General features: G+C 32.6%; 1 pseudogene; it reads left to right on the forward strand.

The window, feature by feature from the left end:
- Positions 1-5,181: 5,181 nt before the first annotated feature.
- Positions 5,182-5,590, forward strand: LOC113896619 (annotated as a pseudogene).
- The last annotated feature ends 663 nt before the right edge of the window (positions 5,591-6,253 follow it).

A 6,253-nucleotide genomic window follows, 5' to 3' on the forward strand; every position in this document is an offset into this window, starting at 1 on the left:
CTACTTTTCTTTTTGTCTAAGTAGTATGTTCAGTGACAAGTGTTTATATTTTTGAAAGAAATTTATCCAAGTGTATTATATGACAATGTTGTTAATACAATCAAAATTTTTCCAGTTTTTTGCAACTTTATAAAAATATAATTGATTTTTTTTTATAATGACTATACCTGGAAATCTTTCTATCTTACTTATTAGTTGACGTAATTGATTTGGAAATTAGAAGAATTATCTGCTCAGAATTAAATTATGTCAGTTATGTCATTTTCAAATATGGAGACAGTTTTCTTTCTTCCTTTCTGATCTTTTATTTATTTTTTATCATCTCATTTCATTGCATAGAACCCACAGTATATGTGACATGTATGTAGTGTTACTGATCTTTAGGAGGGAAAATTCAATACTTCACCATAATATATGGTCTTAGCTGCATTTTTAAATAAGTTTTTGCAGAGTGAATGAATTATTTTTTAGTTCTCTTTTTCATCATGAATGTGTGTTGAGAGGGTTTTTTTGTGACTATTGAGATAAATGTAAATTTTCTTCTTCTTTCCATTAATATCTTGTATTATATAGTATTAAAATGTTAAACTAAATTTGAATTCTAGAAATAAACCCAGTTTGGTCATGACATACTTTCTTTTTAAATTTAGAGCTCAATATGCATCTTAGATTTTTTTTCAATATGTATAATCTTTTCTTGAAATGTATTTATCAAATTTTTGTATAGGGTTATGATGGCCACATAAATTGTGAAGTGTTTCTTCCTCTACAATCTTTAAACATGTTTTCTGTATGAAATTGTAGTATTTGTTTTTTGCAAGTTTGATAGAATTCACCAGTGGACTGCTATGAGTTTTGTGGAAAGATTTCTTTAATTAATTCATGTTCTGTAGTATTTACAATGATACTAAAAGTTTCTGTATCAACTTATGTCATTTTTGGTAAGTAGGTTTTCTACAGAATGTTTCCATTTTATCTGTGTAATCTAGTTTACTGGTATAAAGTTGATCCTAATAGTCTCTTAGTTTAAGTCCAAAGAATCTATAAAAAATATTCTTCTTGCATTCTGAATTTTGATAATTTTATCTTTCTATCCTTTTTCCTGATTGGTTTATAAGGGTAATTGTGTTTATTTCATGCTCATCAAATATTCCCTATACTATTTCTAATTATATTTTATAATACTATATTTAAATCTTTAAGTATTATATTTATTCTACAGTTATACATAAGGCTAAATCAAATATACTATATATCATGGCAAAAAAAAAGCTAATTATAATAATATGTTTCTTGTTCAAGATTTTAAAAATAATGATTGTTGGCCCATTTTTAGAATTTATAAGTTTAAACAGATGTCTTCCTTACAGTGTTAATATTTATTAACAAATATTTCTACATTTCTACATTAACAAATGATATTCATTTCTACAAATGATAATATTTCTACAATTTAACACAAAAACTTGAGCTCACATTACATATTCATAGGATATATTTCTGCCTAAAATATAAATTATTTTTTAAGTTGATGTAGTTTGTAATTAAACCTTATATAGAAGGCAATTCATTAACAAGCTAATTATCTTTTCCTATGAAGCATTTTTATTTTATTCATAATTTTTGTGTTTTAAGGTAGTAAAGGGAGACTTCCATTCATATCTCAGCCTATACTGAACCATGCATAGTCATTATTAAAATGTAGTTTTTATAAAACCTTTTTTTCAACTCTTTGTTTTAGTATTAAAACATCTATTGTTACTTGATATGAAATTCTAATGTAAAAAGAAATTTCATGGAGAAAAAACTGTAATCTAGATGTTTGAAGATAGAGCAATGGACATATCTTTCTTAGTATTTTTGAAAGGCAAATGGTTATACTTAATATTACATGTCTGAAAATTACTTTGAAGCTGCACAGGGAAAATGCCTAAAAGAAATTAATGATTAATTGTGGAGATTTATATGTGCTATTCCATTTAATCATAAGCTAAGAAAGAAATAAGAACAAGGAGGTTATAAGTCCGAAATGGAAGAAGGCTCTATGGGCCTAAAGCCATTACTCTAGAAAATAAATCCTGCCACACATCTAAGGGAATGAACACAGTAAATTTCAGGATTTGGAAAATGTTTCTTGTGGGAGAGAATCTCATTAAAGTAGATATGAATTACTTTGAAAGAAGGTCCATGGCAGTGTCAACTGCCTTTAACATGAAGAATACTTCCCTCCTCATTTCATTATGTTTATATCAAATTCTGTGATTTTTGTTTATGATCAATAAGCAATTTCTTCTAAGAAGACTGAAAGGTTACAGCCTGGTTTGCTCACAGTAATGATGATTTACTGGAATGTGAGTCATCCCTATTTATTTCAGCATATTGAATCATCAATTATCAGAGGCCCTGATGGGTTTGCTGTATTTATAACTGTCCTTTGACTAATGGAGGTTTGAGTTCCTATCATAATGTAAGCCAAACATTGATTTTAGTTTATAAGACCTGGTTTCCTCCATCAAATATACTCTTAGTAGGAACCAGTATTACATAGCTTCATTCGTTGTCAACTGAAGGAGAGACTCAATCGAGGAATGAACGGAGATGGGATGAATGGACAATTCTGAGCTCAGCTGATTTTCATGATTAACAACAAGAAAATTGACTAAGTCTGAAATGAATTCATTTAAAAATTTTCTTTTGCATTTCTGAAAAAAAGTAAATATAACACATTTAACATAGCATATTAATACATGTAATAATCCTTACCACTTTCTTATCCACTAACATTTTAGTACTCTTATCATTTGCTAAGTTAGTAAGCAACTCTTGTTTTCCTTTTACCAAATGTATTACCTTGAAAATCCTCCACAGAGCTTTGCCTTTTTTCTTCTGTTTGGATAGTGTTGGTATTTGTTTCAGGAAATAACTGTGTTTATCATAAGCACATTTATTTCCTTGGGATCTATATGTTTTCTAAGTATGTGCTTGTTTGGGACTAAATTCAGGACTTTAAATATTTGGAATATTTAGAAATTTTAATAACTGGTCAGTAACTACACCTAGTCCTCACAAAGACTGTTCTTTTAGCTCAGAATCTTAGCCTCAAAATCTACATGCTTTTTTCTCAGAGAAGCCTGGTTCTTTCTTTTTAAAGTGCTATGCTATGCTATGCTAAGTCACTTCAGTCATGTCCAACTCTGTGTGACCCCATAGACGGCAGCCACCAGGCTCCCCCGTCCCTGGGATTCTCCAGGCAAGAACACTGAATTGGGTTGCCATTTCCTTCTCCAACGCATGAAAGTGAAAAGTGAAAGTGAAGTTGCTCAGTCATGTCCGACTCTTAGTGACCCCATGGACTGCAGCCTACCAGGCTCCTCCATCCATGGGATTTTCCAGGCAAAAGTACTGGAGTGGGGTGCCATCGCCTTCTCCGACTACTTCAATGTAAATCACTAATTTTTTCTTTAATTGGCAGTTAATACCAAAAGTAATCTACCAAAAATTTATCTTCTGTGATGAATATATGAAGTGTTGTATTTTTTTCTATAACAGTGTTTTATAGATCTGCAAATGCAACATTTTCATATGTATACTTTCTTAAAAAATTGAGTGTCTTCTTAAGGCAAGGCTTTGTACTAGGTATAAGATTTGTAGTCATCAATAGAACATACGTAGACTCTATCCTTGTAGAACAAGAGCAAAAAATAGTAAAGAGCTAAATATATATCCAATTCATTACATTTGTGAAACATGCTATAACGTTCAAGTATAGTGTTCTATGAGTGTAAAATAGGATTGCCACTTAACATGACTAATTCATCACTACCAGAATCTTGATACTGGCAAGCTACCAGCATATAAAAAACAAGATTAGAAACCTAGCTTTGTCATTTTATATTAAGGGTGACATATGAGTAACACGGATTTATCAAAGTCAGAAAATAAGTCTTAAACATAACCTGATAACTGTCCCTTAACTAGTCACTAAAGATCAAAAGGAAATGAGATGGTTCCTGCTTTTTAGAAATTCATGGTATAAAGAGAAGTTATAGATATACAAATGCCCTGGTGGCTCAGACTGTAAAAAGTCTGCCAGAAATGCAGGAGACCTGGGTTCAATCCCTGGGTCAGGAAGACCCTCCGGAGAAGAAAAGGGCAACGCACTCCAATATTTTTGCCTGGAGAATTCCATGGACAGAGGAGCCTGGCGGGCTATAGTCCATGGGCTTGCAAAGAGTCAGACACGACTGAGCGATTGTCACTCTCTATACATATACATTGGGCTTCCCAGATAGTTCAGTGGTAGAGAATATGCTTGCCAATGCAAGAGATGCAGGTTCAGCCCCTGGGTCGGGAAGATCCCTTGGAGGAGAAAATGGCGACCCACTCTAGTATTGTTGCCTGGGAAATCCCACGGACAGAAGAGCCTGGTGAGCTACAGTCCATAGGGTCACAAAGAGACACGACTGAAGCACGCACATACTTCTATTTGAATACGTTTCAATCATAAATACTATAGTATTCAGGTTGTTGAATCTATGGATGCAGAACAGTATATAAGAAGGAACCACACAGAGTGAGGGCCATTTATAAGTTAGACTCAGATTTTCAACTGTGTGGAGGGTTGTTCAACAACTCTCTCATTGTTCAAAAGTAAACTGTACATTGTGATTCAGCTTCTCTTTGTACCATATCTTGCCTTTCTCACATTCTTACAGGCGAACTTCCCAAGAACACTGTCTAGCAACTTTTCTGTTAAAAATTCACATGTTCAGGAAATGTGAGCTAAGATAGTACCAACACAAATCCCAGAACTTCCATTTCTTTAAAATATGTTATTGTTTAAATTAAAAAAAAAAAATTTGTGGGGCTTATGACATAGGTAGATGTAGATTGTTTCACAATAAAAGTAAAAAGTAGATGTGGGAATAATAGTAATATTCCTTTTATACTGAAGAGACATAATATTACTTGAAGAAAGACTGATAAGATGCATATTGCAAATCCTAGAGCTTCTACTGTATAAACTTAAAAATTATAGCTAAGCTAGTAAGATAAGACCATGGTAGAGAAAGAATAATGAAAATATTTAAATAGTCAGAATTCAGAGACAAATAACAAAAAATATGGCACACTCTTTTCCTTGGTGCTGCCTGTGGAGGTGGTAGTCATTTCTTTGGCATCATGGCCACCCTCAGACCTCTCATGAAGTCAAAGATTACCACAAAGAGGAGCAAGAAGTCCATTCGGTGCCAGTCAGACCGATTATGTCAGAATTAAATGGAATTGGTAGAAACCCCGTGGAATCAGCAGTAAGGCACACAGAAGATTCAGGGGCCAGATCTTGATGCCCAGCATTGGTTATTGGAGAAACAAGAAGACAAAGCATGTGCTGCCCAGGGGCTTCTGGCAGTTCCTCATCCACAGCGTCAAGGAACTTGAAACAATGCTGATGTGCAACACACATTACTGTGTTGTGATTGCTCACACTGTCTCCTCCAAGAAACTCAGAGCCATTGTGGAAAGAGCAGCCTGGCTGGCCATCAGAGTCACCAATCCCAATGCCAGTCTGCACAGCAAAGAAAATGAATAGATAGCTTGTGTGCACATTATATTTGTGTTAAAACCATAAAACTAAAAAAAAAAAATATATATATATATATATATATGGGATAAATTGAAAACAAATAGCCAGATCATACTTTAAAACAACCATATAAATTATTAGATTAATTATAAATGTGCTAAACTTTTCAAATAAATGGCAAAGGATATTACACTGCATTTTAAAACTAAATCCAATTATATATTGTCTAGAGAAAATAAATTTTAAATATGAAGTTGCAGATTGTCTGAGAGAAGGATGGAAAAATGTACAGCGAAGTCCTCAAACCTAGGAGTATTAATAAAGATGAAAAGGAGCATTTCATAAAAAAAAGTGTGAGCTCAACATGAAAATATAATAATTCTGAAGCTCTAATAATAGAGATTCATAAACTTATGAAGCAAAAATTGAAAAAGTCTATAAACAAAATTAGGCAAATCCACAATTATGGTTGAAATTTCTGCAGAAAATTACAAGGATATAAAAGACTTGAATAAATTATCAATCAACAGTCATATTGAAATTTATAGAATAATTCACCCAACAATACAAAGTGTTTTCAAAGAGCACATTCAACAAGTGGAGCATAAAATTGATTAATGCTTCACTGAAAAAATGATACCAAGCAGTTGTTTGGGACACCTTTCATTT

Source organism: Bos indicus x Bos taurus, chromosome 7, assembly GCF_003369695.1.
Source record: "Bos indicus x Bos taurus breed Angus x Brahman F1 hybrid chromosome 7, Bos_hybrid_MaternalHap_v2.0, whole genome shotgun sequence".
Taxonomy (NCBI): Eukaryota; Metazoa; Chordata; class Mammalia; order Artiodactyla; family Bovidae; genus Bos; species Bos indicus x Bos taurus.